The sequence below is a fragment of the Coturnix japonica genome, chromosome 1 (genome assembly GCF_054131305.1).
Source record: "Coturnix japonica strain WE chromosome 1, WE-NBRP24, whole genome shotgun sequence".
NCBI classification, from domain to species: Eukaryota; Metazoa; Chordata; class Aves; order Galliformes; family Phasianidae; genus Coturnix; species Coturnix japonica.
Genome location: NC_140663.1, coordinates 52,529,078 through 52,549,031, shown reverse-complemented (window position 1 = coordinate 52,549,031; position 19,954 = coordinate 52,529,078).

The window sequence follows — 19,954 nt, the reverse complement described above, 5'->3', positions numbered from 1 at the left end:
TTAGCATAGACTGATGGAAACTGCAAGAGTCATGCTGGATGTAGAGCAGTAAATCAGTCACCAAGCCCAGGGAAGCTCAATGGTGGTTTTTTTTTTCTATTCTAGGGATAGTTTTGAAGCTGTATGAACAGGCTTCAATCTCATGGCATGGCATGGGACATAGGAGCTGTTTCCCTGAAAAGAACATCCATTTTCCAACACATTATAAAAGCTTCATTACTTTCTTTTTTTTTTTTCTTTTTTTTTTTTCTGCTTTTAAGCACACAGAGAACTATAATGTCTGTGATGCTGGAATCCACTGTTACATCTCATAGAAGCAGGCTCCAGCCTCAGCAAACAATAGAGCTTTTTAACTTCCTTGACAATTCTCATACTCTCTTTTTTTGTTGTTTTATTTTTGTGTGTGTGTGTGGTTTTTTTTGGTTTGGTTTGGTTTGGTTTTTTTGTTTTGTTTTTTTTTGGTGAGTAAAAAGAATTGTGCTATCATAATTGAAATGTTCGGTAGTCTGTGTACCAATAATCTGGTAACTTTACTTATTTTTGACATTCTTCCCTACTATGAGATTAATAGTTTCTAAGCCAGTGCAATTCTTGCACTGAAGATAAAGAAAATAATTCTGTAATGCCTGCCTTTTTTCCCCAATAAAATTAAAAGGGTATCATATTGGAGCCACAGATTCAAGTTACTAAAGGTAATCTAGGAAATGTTAACTATTACTGACTGATAAGAGAAGGAAATGAAAAACAAAACAGAACAACAACAAAAGCACAAGATGCTCTAATATTACTTAGCTAGGGACCTTCCTATGGGCTGATAGCTCTTCAATAGATGATGTATCTTCCAGAGTATCTTGCTAGAAGTATGCTAGCTGATCATCACAGGAATATGGCTGGGGATACCTGACTCTGCTTCTCAGTTAAGGCTTACCCATGCTGAAGTTTTATTGTACTTACACCTGCTTTGAAACAAACAAACAAAAAAAACCACAAAACAGCTAAGATTGGAAGGGACCTCTACAAATCATCTTAACCAACTCTCCCACTCATGCAATGTCATCTAGGGCAGATGTGCTCAAGTATAGCTCAGATGCCTGTTAGGGTATGATGATCTGGTGATGAGAACAGCAGGAATCAAGAAAGGATAATGTTTCTTCTGTGCCTGCTTCATTTTGTCTCTTTTGTCTGCTTATTGTCAAGGAATGAAGGAGCACTTGAAGGCTAAAAGACACTCAAGCAGTAATAGGGGAGTTTTTATGCTAGAAAGGACAGTTGTGTATACAGGAATTTGAGCAGATGGATTATGGGATGATGATGGATTTTTCAGAGATAAGATCAGAGTACCCTGCCATGGGGGCTGAATTACTTGCTAGAAACAGATATGGGAGACCTTGAACTGATACTGAGTGAGTCCTATGGCTCTTGGGACTTTTCTTGTGTGCTGCTGTTCTTTAGGGTACAGGGAAAAGCTGTTTCAAAGGATTTTCATTTAGCTTCTCTACATGAGTTTTTTCTCTGCCTACATTTCAATGCTTGGCAGCTGAGCTTTTACAAGTTTTCAGAGCCATTAATCAGAGCAATGCTTTGAGAAAATTTTGCAATGTATATTTGAGAATTTGTGTGGCACTGGTTTAAATTAAAAGTTAAGGCTTGCTTTTGAGGCTGCTTTTGGCCTCTTTCCTGAAAGCATGAAGCTATGTATTATTGTTCTAGGAACCCATAATTAGTAGCAAATGTTTGCAAAATGCTAAATGTTCTTGCTAGGGTGCTCCTTCAGACTGGGATGCGTGAGGGATGATTAAATCTTAGATCTATTTCAAACACTGTTTTCTTAAACAGTAAGTATGGATCATTTCAACAAAGTGCAGTATATTCTGACTTTTCAAATGGGCAGCATAAATAAAAGCATTTCTTCAGGAATATGCATGGCCTTTTATAAGCAAAAATTAAGTCCCTATTCTCTGAAGTAATTTACCAGTGAGTTAGGTGTGAGATAGGAATTAGGATTTCTAAACAGTGAGGTTATATTTATTTTCTGTATAGATCTGTTGGTTCATTTGACTGGAATCTCTCAGATTCAACATATACTGTCAACCTTCAATTCAAAGAAGAACCAGAGGAATGTTTACCTGTTTTGAAGGAATGTGAAAAGTTTCCTAAGCTGACAGTGAAAAAAATTGCTTGAGAAACAGTAAAATTAAAATATGACCTCCCCCATTGAAGCAGTGTCTGCACCCTGTCGAATTAGGTTTGACAGTAGCCTTTGGGATGTAGTGCCGTTACATCCATGCTACCCAAGGACACCTGATCAGCCATCATCACATTGGTCAAACTGTGGCCCAGATAGAGGCAGTGGTGTCAGGGGACCCACGACAGAGCTGTGGTGCTAGCAGAGATTGGAACGTGGAGGGCTGGAGGAAGGTGGCAGGAACTGCTGTGGGAGCAGGACCTGAGGAGGGTGTTAACAGGGATGGTCCTGTAAATAGAGGTGAGGTTGTTTGTCTTCCTTCTGTATCATTGCTCCTTGGAAGGAGGAGTTTGTGAACTGTTTAAAGTTATTCTGATTTTACTGTTGAAATTAAGATCAGGATCTGACTCCATAATAGCAATTTTATACTGTAATTCACTGCAGGATGTGTATTCTTTCTTTTACCTAATCTCACTAATTGGCTAATCAAACTGTACCCAATATTTCCCCTCTCACTTCTAATTATGAATGACTATTACTGTCTTCTATCAAGACAGACCTCAGTGGCTTCCACTGACTCTGAGGGCAGGAGAAGCAAATAGCCACATCCTGTAGGGGATGAGGCTCAGCCCCAGCACTCTGGTTTGCACTGGCAATTCCTAACAAGTCAAATACAGAATATTTTAAATATTGCTTCTGAAACGAGCTCCAAATGGAAGAAAGTTGAGCATATATTTTAAGCTATCCACTTAGCAGAAAGCAGGCATCAGCTATTAGCTCCTATGAAGACCCAGTAACTGACTCTAGCAGACAAACTGTCCAGTCATGTGGACTATTTGCAGAACCTGGAGGAGCATGTTTTTTCATCCTGGTCTTTTCTAAAGACTTGTCAGGTACATGATGGATAGGTGGACGTGTGTTTGGTTATTGCTCTGGAAATACACTAATATCTTCTAGTGGCCTAAGATAATACCATTTCACACCATCCTTTCCTTTTCCCAGATACTGCAATGGGATATTGTTTTGCTCTGCCTAGCTGGACAACTTGAAGGGAGTGAATGGTCTCCATCAGCTCTGTCTGTCACTTTGTTTCCTATAAATAAATTGCAAGTGCTCATATATCAAATCTGTGTTTGTTTGATCAACAGAAGGTGGAGAGGCCATGAGTGAAATGCCACTGATGCTCAGCCAGTTCTAAGTTCTAATAAATCTAATTGCAAAGAGAACTGGATTAAAGAAGCTGCCAACTGTGGAAAAATGATGCCTAACTCACATTACAGTATCTTCCTTCAGCCCACAATGAAGTTCTGGGATTTCACTGAAGATTTTGTACTTTGGGAATATTTATAGCATTTCCATCACTGAATGTCGTTTGATTGCATCAATCTAGGTAATTAACAGGTTGAATAAAATCACCTTCAGTTTGAAAGAGTAATCCATGCCAGCACATCATTGCATTTTGTTACTCCCTGTTGGCCTGGCCACTTTAATAATCCCTGAGTCTGCTTTAGCCTTTGTGTAAAGCAAAGTAGGTCTTTAACTCTGCAGGGTTGTGAGCTCACAGATGGTGGGGGAGGGCTGGAAATATCCTGGGGCTTCAGTACACCTTGCTTCCATTACAGGCAATGGGCAAATGGTACTGTTGCAGCTAAACTTCATTCTATGCATGATTTCTTTTTTCCACTTGAATTTCTTTCTAAATTTGTTTTTATATTCAGTCTAAATTTGACATTGTTGCATTCCTGGAATTCAGGCATCTTCATTGTGTGCCTATCATAACCTACCTCTCTTCGCTGGTTGGTTCATTATGAGGGGGTGCCAGGGCCAAGTTATCGGGTCTCTTTTACCACCTTGCTTCTAATTCTCTCATCTGCCAACAAAATCTTTAGCATTTAGCATTTCATTTAGCATTGTCTTATGGTTTAGGACCAAAGCCTTCACAGCTTGTCCACATTTGGAAGTAGATTTGTCTTTACTCTAAGCTCACGAATCAAGGCAGTACAATTATACCCATTTTGATAGTGGAACACAGAGAAATAGAGAAGTGGAAATTTCCCAGAGTACATATGATATGACAGTATATGACCTGTTTGTGAATAATGAATACAAACTTATCACTCATTGCTTTGTTGTCATTTTGATTATTTATTCTGCTTCTTTTTCCTGGAAAAGCACTAAGACCTCTAATTTGTTTCTGTATTCTTTATTTTTTCTCAAGTCTTTCCTACTTCCCCTTTAACTCCAACACCTTTGACTTTAATGAAAGATCAAGGGTGAAAGATCCAAAAATTATGGTGCATTTCCTTCTTTAAAAATAATCTTCTCTAAACGTGTATATGATGAAAGGAGATTATACAGCTTGTGCCCTTACTTGGTGGTACTGTGCCCTTGCAGTTAAGGCTGCAGAATATTATTTCAGCTTCCCTTTTTAATCTGTTTCATCTATGCTATAAGATGAACTCTACTGAACAAGAAATGTATGTAGCATCCTTTGAGAATGCAGGACAGATGCAACAGATGAGTGCTCTTTCTTGCACTTACTGCATGCACAGGCCAGACAGTAGTATTAACCTGCTGACTCTTTGTCCTGCACTAAGAAGTGTTTTCCTGCTATGGTTTTCTTGTTATGTGTAAATAAATTAATATCTTTAATTACCATAGCAATTTGTTGTTGAGTTTCTAGTCTTACCAGACTTCCAGGATGTGGAATATATTAAGACACAATTGTCTGTAAAAACAGCATTATAGTTTAGGTAGTATAATAGAATCATAGGATCACCAACGTTGGAAATCACCATCCTCCAAGATCATCAAGTCCAACTGTCCACATATCATCAATATTTCCCAGTAAAACCATGTCCTTCAGTACAATATCTAATCAGTACATATCTATTCAGTGTACAGTTCAAGGGCAGAGGCTTCTAGCTGCTGTTGCCCAGCTGTGACTTGGCCAGCACTGAAATGTTTCTACAATGTGGATATAAACTGAATCTGATTTATATGGCAGTAGACTGTCCATCCCTTTCTGAGGATACTCAGTTGCTTGTGTTACCATGGAAATTGAGTACAGTTTAGCTTTCATCAAGCTAAACAGGAGAACTTTCCAGTTCATCAGCTAAGAACTGACAAGGTAATTTCCTTCACTTTGTTGACAGCAATTATGCAAATTAAATGCTGTAACTGGAAGTTTACTCTTAAAATACTACTTCTGGTAGTGGCTATGATTCAGTTTATATTTTAACATGGCTTTTAACTTTTGCATTTTGCTGTCCTTTGGGAGGAAATAAACATTACCTCTGTATGGTGAGATACTATTTAAATTCTATAGGCTAACTGCAACTAATCTCCTTGTCTGAGGGAATCTAGATGGTGCTCTAAGGCTCTGTGTTGGACCCTCATAGCAGGTGCTGTAAAGATGGTGGGCCATTCCTGTAACAGTTTTAGTTTGACAAGGGGATGTCTTTATAGAGGGAAAGATAATACTATCATCTCATTTTTTTCAGCCAATCCCAATATGGATTCAGTAAAAGAGGCCATTCACCTTCACGGACTTTAATCATGATCAAAAAAAAACCTGCTTCCAGCTCAGATAATAATAATCTCTTTTGAGGTTGAATGCTGCTACTGAAAATGTATATATACCCAAATGATGGATTAAAATATGTCTTCTGGTAACCGTTTTCCCTTAGACACAAATGCCTTCAGTTTTGCATGATGCCAGTGAATGTATCAGGTGGTAGAAACTAGTAGCCTCTAAATTATTAGGTAAACTATTAGTAGCATTTAAGCAGATAAACTTCTCAGGCCATTTTCCCCTGAAACTTAAACATGCATGTTATTAAAGCAAACAGCACTTTACTGTTAAGTAGGCTCTATTTAACTCCCCTTTTTGTGCCTTTACATGGAGGTGCCTTCACTCTCACCTGAGTTTTAGACCCTTTCTGCTAGAAAAATTGGAAATTCAAGGGCAGGACTAACATGACAAAATATCCTGGAACCTCTTCATCTGTCTGAAGAAGATAGGAGCATCTCTACAAGCCTCCCTCTTTTGAAGAGTAACCGATAATGTTTTTTTTTAAGAATGAAAAAAATCACTGTAACTTCTTTACTGCTGTCTGTGATAAAATGTCACTTTCCTTGATACAGCAAATTACATATAAATATAGCTTATGGGTAGCATAAGGAAGGTTGGCTACTAGCCTTCCTGATGCGATTAGATTCAATAACCATAATGACAAGCACCAGAATACAGCTGAAGTATGGGTGCCTTGTGTCTCCTCTAAGGAAAGCTTTCAGGATGTAACTGGGAGGGAATTTTTACCAAGAAGCGGTGTTTCCCTAGAGGAAGATGTGTGTTTTGGAGAGAACTGTTAGAACATTATAGAAAAACTAGGTCAGTACACAAGCTCTTCTACTGTTATAACTCAGGCTGTAATATACCATCCTTCACTGAGACTTGAATGGAAATTCATTACACTTTCAAATGTACTAGAGTAATCTGTTTGTTGGGAAAAGAAAACAAACTTTTTCAAAACCATCTGTTCTGAGCTTCACATGCATCCCAATTTGCATTAATCTCAGCAAAAGCAGAACTCTATATACCCTCTAACACACCTAAAATATGCCTGAGAAAAACATACGCAGCTAGCCCATTCATATCTGCTGTTTTATGATAGCATATGTATCTATAGAGATACTATTGGCACTCCCTGATTCTGTATCTGCCCTTTCAAGAATGTGCCTGTAAGGGAAACTGTTAGGTCACAGCTTGAATCAGTGATCAAGCACCTGCTGAAGGGGCATCCAGGGAGCACAGACAAACTGTTTGCATCTGTGTTTCCTACATGACCAGAACCGGTGTAGTCACCCTGGGCTCATACCTGTAAATACTGGTATTGTTGGGGGTCTGTCAGAAATAATTGTCCATTGTGTTGAAGGGCATGGTTTAGTGAGAACTACTGGTGATGGGTGGAGTGTTGGACTGGATCCTGTGGGTCTTTTCCAGTCTTAGTGATTTTATGATTTTATAAATTCTGCACTTGTAGTGATTGTGAAGCAGAGAAATGGTTCTGCAGTAGAATGAACTCTTAAGGATGTTATGTAAAAGGCAAGGATGCCTATTAACCGTGAGTAAACATTTTATAAAAAGCAATTGATTTTTCTGGTTCTTAATGGCCTGAAGTTGTGTTAGGGTGGTTCGGGTTGGATATGAGGAAAAAAACATTTCTCAGAAAGAGTGGTAAGATGTTAGAACAGGCTGTACAGGGAGGTGGTGGAGTCACCAGGAGGCATTCAAGAAGTGCGTGGTTGTGGTACTGAGTTACATGGTCTACAGCAGCCACAGGCAGGGGTTGATGGTTGGACTGGATGATCTCAGTGTCTTTCCAACATTAATGATTCTATGATTCTAATCCCCAGACCTGTAGGCCCATTACTATAAAAACATCCAAGGATAAACCTAGAAACTAAAACTCATGATGCTAATGGATGCCAGCAATATAAACTCAGTTTATGACACATTTGAGTTTATGTGGCCCACAGGAGATACATTATTTTTCATTGTGTCCAGTCACAAATTCAGTTGTTCTCTCAAGGGTGAAGTTTCCTTTTCAGTTCTGTCTTACTCACCATCTTCACTTTATTACTCTGTTCACAAAACAACAATACCACACAAAAACAACACCTTATGGTTATCTTTCTAGCTAAACACAGAGCAATACATTTCTCTGCTTGCATTTAGCTTTAAACGCTGCTCCTCATGTTTTGCAAAAGAAGCAAGGCTTGTTGCATACCTGGAAACTTGAATATTTTTTCCACTTATATGTTGCCTTTTTTCAGTAACAATTAGTCCTTTAAACTACAAGTATTGTCCTGCCTCTGGTTTTGACCAAACTTATTAACTTAAGAATAAATCACTGAGCTTAAATACAACTGTCCATGTGGAATCTCACTGGCAATTTTTAAGTAGTCTTACTTTGCATTAGGTACAATTCCACAGCTTCTTCTGGTGACCTCCGATTTAGTTTTTTTCCTATGAAACTTGATAGATAATTCTGTTTCCTTTAAAGTATGAGCATTAATTTCTGCCTATGATTAGACATGCATCCAGGCAAACCATTGCAGAGCAATCACCTTCAAAATCACCTAGGTTGTGTAGAGTTGGGTTAAAGGTTAAGCAGGATTACACTAAGGTATCATGCCGAGCGTGACTTATACTCTGTATTTCTGCCTGGTTACAAATAGTTCCTATGACTCAGTCATTATTTGCAAGTGCCTGAATTGTGACAGGTCATCGTTAGTTGTAAATCATGGAAAGCAGTTCACCTAGGATATTATTCAATGCTGCTCCATCAGTGTCTGCTGTTTGTAAGACACCAGGATAAACTACAAATTAGCAAGCATTTCTTAGTATGTAGTTACGTATACTGTGTATATAGGCAATACAGCAGGACATCAGCATGATTTAGATGAATGTAGGACTTCTGGAAATCAGTTTGAGCTGGACAAGTGTTAAGTCATGTGAGGAGTTAATGCTTTTTTATTTACTCCTCCAGTCTCTGGGATTTTTGCCTGTCAATCCCTCAGCTCATCTTGTTGGTATGCTGTTATTTCAGTACTTCCATCTTCTTTCCTTTTTCTTTTTTTTTTTTTAATTCCCATTTTTCTCTTATTATTCTCAAAATGGCATTTCTATAAAATATCATGACTCTCCTTGTTGTCTCAGTGTTTTACACTGAGTTCATCTGTCAGCAGTGGATTTCACCATGTTAAATTTGTAATTAAAGGGGCTGTTATATTTGGCTTTCATAACAAGAACCACTTGAGCAGTTTCCTTATTTAGTATACATGTAATTGACAGTGTGTTGGGGGGATACTGGTCTTTTTTTGTGTGTGTGTGAAAAGGGTGTAAAATGTTTATTCTCCTCATTTCTGCAGCTGCAAAAAAAACCCAGAACCCTCTAAACTTGGAGTGAAAAGGTTACTACTATGCTCTGGGAACTGTGGTTGTGCAAGAGAAGGAGAAATCTGCACTGCTGAGCAAGCTGCTCCCTGGGTTGCTTTGCTTTGTGGTGTTCACCATATATCAGGTGGTGTGTGCCATAAATTTAGAGAAAAGACTGAAAAAATCCAAGTGAAGATTGATATTTGTTCTGTATCTTATTCAAATATCCATCTCAATCATATGCGTTTCAAATCAGTTGGATACCTGTGTAAAACCTTTCTGACAGCCTAATTTGGACCAGGGAGGGATTTGCTTTCTGCAGATGATATAATAACTAGAGTGCTGCTTCAGTATGCTTCTGCTGCTGTTTGATTTGTAAGGTGTAGAATGCTGTTGTTTGTTTTGCTATTTGATCTTCTGCTTTTTAATCTTGTCTTTCAGATGCATCTTCCTATATCTTTGCAGTGGAGTAAAAAATGGAAGTAGATTGTTACTGAAGCCTAAGGATCATGTGAGGGTAAAAGATAACAATCTGAACTGCTGGGTGTCATCTAGACTGGATGTTGCTGTACTCAGTGTTAACACTTTAGCAAAAATCATTCCAGGCACATGCTGTTTATTGGTGCTGTCATGGCCTCAGGACTAACCACTTGGGGACTGGATGTATCGAATGGTTTCAACAAGTTCGTTTTGCAGTAGAGTAGAATGAATCCAAATCTGTTACACAGATGTACAAAATAGAACTGCACTGAAATGTCCAGTGGAGGCACCTATAAAAATGTTGCATGATGTGACAGCTTTTGTCTTTGGAACCCCCCATAGGAGACTTGGTGAAATAGACTTACTCATGTAGTGCTTGAGTTTGAGATGTTGCTCAAAGTAAATGACACTTTGTCATGAAAATTACTGAGCAAATGTTGAAAGGCAGACACTTGTTGATGCAAATGAAATACAGTGGTTGCTAAGAAAATGTGACACTGAGTCAAATTTAAGCAAAAATATTGAGTCAAGTTAATGCGGAGTAATTGGAGGCTGCAGTTAGCTTAGCTTCTTGCTTGAATACCTCCAGCAACATGGACTGAATGCCATGGTCAGCTGTGACACCCTTACTTAGCTCTCTTTACAGTCAACAGAAAGATACCAACTTTGTTAAAGGACTGATTTTGAGAATCCTGTGGTCTAGCCTAAGTCAGATAATCTTCTGGCATAGCTGTGGATAGTCTTTCTCATAGTCTTTACTCCTGAGAGTAGATCCAGGCTTACAAATGTGAGAGAGAATGTACTTACATTTACTTTGTCTTTTTCTCTTCCCTCATTCCTTCACTCTCTCCAACAGCTCTATTGTTATTGCAATATTAAAAAATAAAATAAAATTCTGATGTTTCAGAGGAGAAAATTGAAAGAAAAAATATAGTTGAACTTCTTTAAATCCTTGCCTGTTCTTGGTTTAGACTTGGACTATACACCAAGGTGCTGGGAATGAGAGATTTTTTCAAGTTCAGAATTGTCGGTGTGAGTCTACTACTGGGATAAAAAGGAGAAAATGTTTTTGGAGGGGGAAAAAAAAAGCTTTGAGTGTTCACTGAAGTGAAGAAGTACATAGTCCCTGTGTTCTTAGCAAATTTCCTGGTATAAGGAAACATTAAATAAATCTTGGCATTCTGATATTTTTAAATCTTAGTATTTAAGATAAAATATTTTTTTCCCTTCACACGCTCACTCAGAGTTGAAGATGTTCTGTCTTTGAAGATACAAAAGAGCTTTGACAATAATGCAGAAAATGAGTCATGAAGGCTATTTCACTGTTTAAATGCTGTTAACACCCTTCAGTCAGCCCTGACTTAGGTTTTCTACCATTTTTGTTCACAACATATCATTCACTTGGAACAACTCTCAGAACTCTCATCATCATCCCTCTGTTTTTCAATGACCTGAGCTGATCTACTTTGCTGCAGCTAAATCAGCTTCACTTGAACTTGAACCTCTAATATGGAAACCAGGGAAGAGTGTGGGATTTTGTGTGAATGTTGCCATAAAGAAGAAGGATGGTGCGTACTGCCTTCCACATAGAAAATATGTCTGCTGGACAGGAGAGCCTTGACATTCCTCCTTCTTGTAAAGTAGGCATAAATGCCAGCGTAACTACTATTTCCCTCTTCAGTTACCTGTTAAGATTCTAAACAAAAAAAGATGTTGTTATCTCTTAGCTAAGAGTGAGGTTGAACTGAAGAGATACTTTGCAAATGGAGAAGAATTGTGGGGATAGCAGTGGCAGGGTAGTTTTTTCTTGTAGTTTTATTGTACAGCTATGGTAGCAATTAGTTCTGATAGGAAAGAAGAGAGACTTGCTTTCAGAAAAAGGAAGGAGAGGTCATTACTTATAACCTTAATGAACAGAAATACATTCAGTGCAGAACTGACAACATGCAGTAAAATATTTTGGTTTTGGATAGGTAAGATTTCTTCTCTTTCAACTGAAGTTAGAAGTGTGACCTTGAATGCTCCTGTCCTAATGCTGTTTGATCTTTGTGCTCTGAGATACCTGCAGTAATTTCCTGCTATGCATGGAGAATATGATTAAGTAGCACAGATTTATTTAGGCTCAAAGAAGGCTTTAAGTGGCCAGCAATTGAAAAAAGCCAGCCTGAGTTTATGCTGTTTTTATTAAGATTGGATGCAATATGAGATGAAGTTCCACTACTATTCAGGACTAATTTTCCATTCAGTTAAAATACAATGTAACAAATTGAGGTTCGACCTTTTTTTTTTTTTTTTTTTTTTTTTTCATGCAAAATAGTGCTTTGAAAGGCAAAGAACTGAAACACGGGGGCTGAGAAATTTGAATGTCATCAAAGAGGTGACTGCCAGCTTCAAACTGTTAATTTGCAGTGCTTCTCAGCACAAAAACTTTGTCATTTATTTTTTTCTATACAATCATCCTTCTATTTTTGAGAGAAAATATATGACATGCCTGTGCACATGAAGCCCTACACAGTTACATTCTGATGTGACTCTCTGAATACCTTCTTTTATTTGCTATCCCAGGTTAATGGAGAGCTTTAAAGTCAGTCTACTAATCCTATCTGCAAACAGACAGGGTTTCTATTGTACTCTTCAAAACAACAAATAATAATACTAATAATCCAGCTATGGACATACCAGGCTTGTAAGCAGCAGAAGGACATCTGGGATTTCAGAGCTGTCTTCTGCAGGAAGGTCCTATAGCTGTCAGGTGCAAAGCCACGGTACCTCAAATACTCAGTTTGGCGATAGTGCTTCTAGGTGAAATAGCTACTCTTGAGCCATACCAGCGACATATTTGCTCTGACCTTTGCACCATGGCAGCCAGAGCAAGCTTACTTTCTGAAGAAGACATAACTGGTGCCAAAGCCATATCTGTTTTGTTGCCCCTAGCAGGTTACTACTCTTTGTAGAATCAACCTTGTCTATATCTGCAGCAGATCTTGTTGCTTATATAGAGGAGGAAAAAAAAAAAAAAAAAACAAATAACAAATCTGTTTTTAAGATGTGCTTTATCAGAAGCCGAATCTCAATAACCAGAGCAAGCAGACTTAACTTACCTGCACTATTTTCAATGTATTTCTGATGAAACAATGACAACTTGAATTATTGCAACCTATCAGTTAATACCTAGTTCCTCTGTGTGGTGTTTCCTTGTGCTCTTCTATTGAATTTAAGTAGCTATGTTGTTCGTGATCATGATTACTATATATATATGTATATAGTAATAATTTAAAAAGCTGTTGGTAAATGTTACTTGTACTTCTTTAATTCACTTCTTTTTGCAAACTCCTTTGGACTGACTTGCATCAGTATCTATACTAATGCATGGTTATGCTCTAGGGGACAAAATGCAGGGAAGAAGAGTCATGTTTTTAACATTACAAGAATACATATTGCCATCTGTTGTCCATCAATTCCCTTGAGGCTCTTCAAGTGAATTGATACAGTGTATTAGAATCTGTGTTCTCAAGTTTACTTCCTCCAAGGGGTTTGAAATTAATCGTTAATCTATTTTCTTGTAGAGATGCTTCATCTTACCTTCCTTGCTGTGTGCTTACAGGGCAGCCTGGCCATCACATTGTCTAGCAGGGTGTGGGAATTGGCTCCCTTCCTGGCCAGCCAGGAGCAAGGCACCAAGAGCCTTTGCTGCACAGCCGGTGTTGTGCTGCTGCCAGTGGATCCATCAGCTTCCTCCCATCATGGAGTGTGTGCTTGAGCCAAATCCCTGTGTGGGCAGCAGGTCACCCTCAGCAGGGACAGCTTTGCAAAGGTAAACGTATCAACACAAAGATTTTTTATAAATGAAACAAATCTGCAGAAGAGTGACTGTGTGGTGCAGCAGGAATAGCTAATGGATACAGCTCACCATCTCCATGGCACTGCTGCCAGTATGGTGCGCTCAACTAAGTCCCAGTTGACCATACTCTGGGCAGGCAAGGGGCTCATGTTTCCTGAAGTGATCTTGTTCTTGCTCCTGCTCTATAGCAGGAAGATGTTTGGTGTGGCTTGTCCAACCTGCCACAGCCTTAGAAGCATCTGCTGAGGAGATGGCCGAGGCAGCAGGTAAACTGGCATTTCCGAGGAAGGGCTTAACCTTGTGTATGAAACAATGTGAGGAGGGAAGCAGAGCAGTTTCTTGCTGTGCAAGATTAAAAGAGGCTTCTCTTGTTGCTGTTAAACTACCTGCCATTATTAACCTGGAGTTATTATACTCCTGGCTTTTATTAGCCAAGAAATGCTACCTGGATCTCCCTCCTCTTCTGTGAAACGTGGGAGTTTTGATGAATTACCACCAAGACTTCAGATGGAAAAGTCAACTCCTTACATGCTGTTTTTCTCTATAGTTTTCTCTATAGGTTACTGTCTGGTAAAACATGAATAAAATGGTTATGCTGAGATAATCAGGAAGCAAATCTCAGAAGACTTTTCATCTAGGTAACATCTCCACCAAATGAGAGTAAACGGTCTTATTTCATTTGGTATCTGTTTGAAACAACTTAAATGTGATGGAACATCTATTGAGTTCAGATTATGTAATGAGTAGAGTGATGGTAGATGCCCTAAGGAGTAAGTGATGGGGAGCTGTGGTTCCAGCAGCTCCAGTCATTCCCATGTGGTTTCTGAAAGAGAAGAAGGTGACTTAACCATGGCCTTCTTCCAGCCATACTGTCAAGCCACAGCATGGTGAGAAGGCATCTCTCTCCTATTAGTTTGATTTATTACCCTCGATCCCTTTTATTTATATGTTATCTTCATTAGTCCTTTAATTATCTCATGTTCCTTTACCATTTCTAGTAAATTCTTTTCTTGTTATTTCAATCAAGCTTCTCCTTCCCACTTCTTTCTCTGCTAGTTTCCTGCAGAGGAAAGGTTGGAAGCAAGACCTACCTTCCTCCTCCTGCCCTCCCCAATCACATAACAGAAGACCCTCAACACAGGGTTAAACCCACTGTTTCTCCACCTTGTTGTGCTGTCTTTTTTCTTTTTTCCTTCCTTTTTTTTTTTCTTTTTTCCTTTCTTTTTTTCTTTCTTTTTTTCCTTTCTTTTTCCCTTTCTTTTTCCCTTTCTTTTTCCTTTATTTTTTCCCCTTTTGCCAGTGACTGATTAAGTGTCAAGCAGAGATTTGGGCACCAGGCAACACGTTGTCACTTGTAGATGAGCTGGAAGAAAGTGGGAGGCAAGTAGAGCAGGTGCAAAAGCAGGAACAGAAATGAGATCTGCATGTGTGTGAGGTATTAGATGGGTGGTGATGTCAGGGCCTGAATGGTATGCTGTCTTCTCTGTATGAGACAGACAAGACGACTGTGGCACTTCCTAGAATAAACCATGAAGGGGCTTTTATTCCAGAAAATAAAGATTTACAGCGTGATTATCCTCTGAACAACATGTTCAGTATGATTCAGGAGCCAGACTAGAGCTACTCTGAAGTAAATCTTCTGAGATACACACAGTGTACTATGTATTGTTGTTGACACTAGTGACATTTATCTCCTAATTAACAACTAATGTGCTAACACAAATTTAACTAAGGATCACAGAATCATAGAATGGTCAGGGTTGAGAAGGACCTCAAAGATCACCTAATTCCAACCCCCCTGCCATGGGCTGGGTTGCCAGCCACCAGACCAGGGTGCCCAGAGCCACATCTAGCCTGGCCTTGAATGCTTCCAGGGATGAGGCATCCCCAGCCTTCTTGGGCAACCCATTTCAGTGCATCACCACCCTCTGTGTGAAAAGCTTCTTCCTAATATACAACCTAAATGTTCTCTGTCTCAGTTTAAAACCATTCCCCCTTGTCCTGTCACTATCCACCCTCGTAAACAACCCCCTCCTGTTTGTATGTTCCCTTTGAGTACTGTAAGGCCACAATAAGGTCTCCCTGGAGCCTTCTCCAAGATAAACAAGCCCAATTCCCTCAAGCTGTTTCCATAGGAGAGGTGCTCCAGCCCTCTGATCATCGATCTTAGTGGACCTCCTCTGGACCCATTCTAAGAGCAATTTGTTCTTCTTATGCTGGGGGCCGGCAGGCCTTGACACAGTATTCCAGATGGGGCCACACAAGAGCTGAGTAGAAGTGGACAATCACCTCCTTCTCCCTGCTGGCCCACCCATCTTTTAAGGCAGCCCAGAATATACTTAGCCCTTTTGGCTGCAAGTGCACTCTGCTGGCTTATGTCCAGCTTTTTGTCCATGAAGACCTTCAAGTCCTTCTTCACAGGGCTGCTTTTATGGAGATCTTCTCCCAATCTGTATAAATACCTGAGACTGCCATGGCCCAACTGCAACTCCTTGCGCTTGGCCTTGTTGAACCTTTTTCAGTGCTCATTCAGTTTTCTGATCAGACCCAGATATTGGCTCATCAAGTTGCTCATTCCAAAATACCTCAGTGAATGCTTTTGATGGTGATTTGTTAGTACTCAAAATAAGCGGAATTATGACAGTACTTTCAAAACTGCTGCCTTTCTCCCCTCTCTGTCTCTCCAAATAATTCAAAATTTTGTGGCACTATTGAAAAACACCCAAGAGTAGAGATGCCATGGGAATGAGGCCTTTAAAGGGCAAACACTTTGCTGTCCTGGAGGAAAAAAAAAGACATATGGCTAAAGCAATGGAGAGAAATACCATTCACAACTCCCACATCTTTTTTTTTTCCTCTGACATGGAGAAAAATTCCCTATTTTAATTTCTCTGCAGAAAAAAAAGTCCACCTCTTTGTCCCTCCTAGTTTTTATTTCAATAAGCAAAAACATTTTCCTATGTTGGATGTAGATCTCCTGTTGCTCCCTTTTCCAGTCTAATTTTCTTTCCCCTGATGCTGGATCGCAGCAGGGTATCAGTTTGCAGAGTCACTGCTATAGCTAATTCTCTCTTTCTTTTTTTTTCTTTTCTTCCACAGCTGACTGTTCATATTTGCAGACCTTATAATCTCACCACCAAAACCTAGGCATGCTTTGGAGCATAGCTGAAGAAGTAAGACAGACCTCAAAAATGTCACCGAGATCAGAACTCTCAAAACAAAACTCTGTCCATGCTTAAACAGGATGCCACTAGGGATCTGGGCCACATTAAAGGCAAAGAACATTCTTTGTATTAAGCAGTTCATGAAGTGCTTTGGGTTTTTCACAGCTAGACAAAGAGAACGTTAAAAAAGACCTGTTAATATTTTTTTTTGAAGCCAATAATGCATGCCACTAATTGTCTTGAAGTAATTATTTTCCTCTTGCCCTTTTCTCTTCCACTTTCATTGCTCTCCAAGTAAGTGCTGAGCTGAGTGCCTAGTGCTGTGTAACAAGGCACTGTGTTCCTGTGATGCTACCTACAGTTGAAATACCAAATTTAACTTGTAGATGGCAGACTGATTAGAATATTCTCCCTGATTTCTTTTCAGCACCACTAACCAGCTTTTATCAATTTGTATTGCTCCAGGAGCATTAAAGTTAATACAGATTTGAACTGAATAAAGATCTGCACTCACTCTTTAATTTTCAAATAGATCTCCAAATTAAATGCTCTTACCTGAAATTTAAGTCCAGGCAGAAACTTTTCTAAACATGCAGATTTTTTTAGATAGGCATTTTAGAGGGAAAAAAATTGTCTGTTAGTGAATGGATTTCATGATCAAAGCTTATACTGATTTCCCGCTGGGATATTCCCTACAAGTGGAGTACAAGAGCTGTTTTTACTGCAGAAAGAAACAGGAATAAACAGGGGAAACATTTAAGGTCTCATTTTGCAGAAAGCAAAGTGAAGGGAAACAAAATGTTAGCAAAGTCCAGTGATGTTAGCATGGCAGGATACAAATCAGAGCTTAGCAGATAGGCAGTGATGACCTCTGTAAGCAAGAAGGATTGGAACACAGTTGTAGAAACTCCTTGCCACCAATAACACCATGTGCTTCCTTTGTATTGAATTGAGGTCTTGGTCACTAGCATAAGAGCATCTCCTTCAAGAGAAAGCCAGTCCAGTCCCTTACATCCTGATCTGGGGAGTGCTGTAAATCTGCCCCACAGTTGTTTTTATTTACTAGAAATGGATACAATAGCACAGTAAGTTCCTCTTCTGTTTCCTATCCAGACGTGTATCTCCGAGCTTCTTTACTTGGCCAGTTATTTTAAATGGGAATGACATTTTTTCTGTATGATGCTGAACTTGGAAAGATTTGTGTTCATTGCTACTATTTTGTAGAAAGAAAAGTATAAGTAGATCTTTAAGAATGAGAGACGGGAAAATACAAAGTAAGCTTTAATCTCAGGTGTAGTTGTCATCAGTAGGACAGAGCCTTATGCTGAATCCTTATAATTCCCTATTTTCAGTCTATTTTTAGAGATACAAATGTGCTTTTACTAGGAAAGAGTCGGGTACTATTCCTGTAATTTATATATCCCCAATGGCTACAAAGCTCTTTCCTTCCTTTTCATTATCCTCTACTGCCTTTCTTCTTGGTATTGCTCAGATCTCTTGTACCACTTGTAAGTAGTTGGTGCAGACTTGCTTTCTGACATTGCACATAAAGTGGAAAATATTGCATGAAAATGCATAATGTTTAATTAAAAATCATACGCATCAAAGTTGAGTCTAAGTGAGATTAAATAATCTTTAACCTGAAGATGTAAGACCTCAAACATATGCTAACTTCAGTTGGCTGCGATTTTTGTAATGAATTGGAACCAAATTCAGAACAAGTTTTTAGAAAACCTTTCCAGAAGCTGAGAATCAGGCTTTCAGTAGTGGAAACAGATAAGCAAATTTCCACGACCTTTAGTAGGGCGATACACTATTATAATAGATTGGTGTGTGAAATGTCGGTGTTTGAGCTGCTTTTGTGTTTGAAGTATGCAAGAAATGGCAAACCAACACCATCATGATTTTTGCTGGTCAGTATCCTAAAGGATTTACAAACATTCTTCTGTTTAAAATACCCGCTTGTGATTCTTCATATTTCTCAACATTAATCTCTAGAAATGTTTTTCTTCACTGTGTCATCTCTCAGTAGGGATAACACTACTGAAAATGTGAAGTCTGTATTTCTGGGAAGGAATAGCTTGGTATTTCCCTTTAAATAAGGAAATTTTCAGGGACAGTTTTCTAACTGATTGCATCTTATGTGGATAAAAACTTTTCAGGAGCTGGGAAACAGAAAAACAGATTCTAGAATGCTGTACATTTGGCACTTTCAATACAGTGTGATTGTCCTCTACGTCTTCTTTAAATGAAGCACAAACTATTACCCTATTCTAGGAATAAAAGCCATGCCAGTTGTACTAATATTCAAAACCAACAACACTTGTTCCAATCCCCCCATCTCCCATGAAATGGGAATATCTGAATGTTGAGTGAATGTTTAGTGTTTCAGACAAGTAATACACTCCTTATATTATGGCTTTCTCCAACCTGAGGCTGTAAATTTAAGGAGAGAAAAAAAAAGTAAACTGCCTGCCTCCTATGCAGCATCCATTAAAGAACAGAGAACTACATGAGGAATTAGCAGTTGAAACAAATGAATGCTGGGCCCTGCTTTTTAGTCTGCTCCTTATTTTGCAGTTCAGGGAGACCATATTTGTGCATTGCCTTAGGTGGATATATTACTAAATCCTGAAGAGCACCATTCATGACCAGTCACTAGCTGGATTTATCTCCATTCACCACCACTCTCTGGATCCTGCCATTCAGGTTTTTATCCAGTACACCTGTCCAAGCTACCTTCTTTTCCAGGAGAATTCTGTGGGAGAGAGTCAAAGGCTTTACAAAAGTCCAGGCAGATTATGTCCTCAGCCTTTCCCTCATCAGTCAGGCTAGTCACCCTTCTGATAGAAGGAAATCATGTTGGTTAAGCAGGACCTGTCTTTCATGAACCCATGCTGGCTGGGTCTGATCCTCTGGTGCTCCCATATGTCCCATACACTGTGTGATTATGCTCAGAGTGATCTGCTCCATAACCTTCCCCAGTACAGCCGTGAGTCTAACAGACCGGTAGTTTCCTAGAGCTTCCTTCTGACCTGTCTTGCAGTGTGGTGTCACAGTCATCTGGGGCCTCCCTGGTTGACAAGGGCTGCTGATAAATGATGGAAAGCGGCTTGGTGACCACTTCTCCTAGCTCCCAAAGCACCCTTGGGTGGATCCCTTGTAGCTGCATGGACTTGTGACTGTCCAGGTGGAGTAGCTGTGGCCTCCTGAATTATAGAGGATTTATTGAGCTCCCCATCCCTGTCTTCCAGCTCAGGGGGATGAGTACCCTGTTCTATCTATTAAAGACAGAATAAAAGGCATTGAGAGCCTTAATCTTTTCCTCCTCCATTGTAATA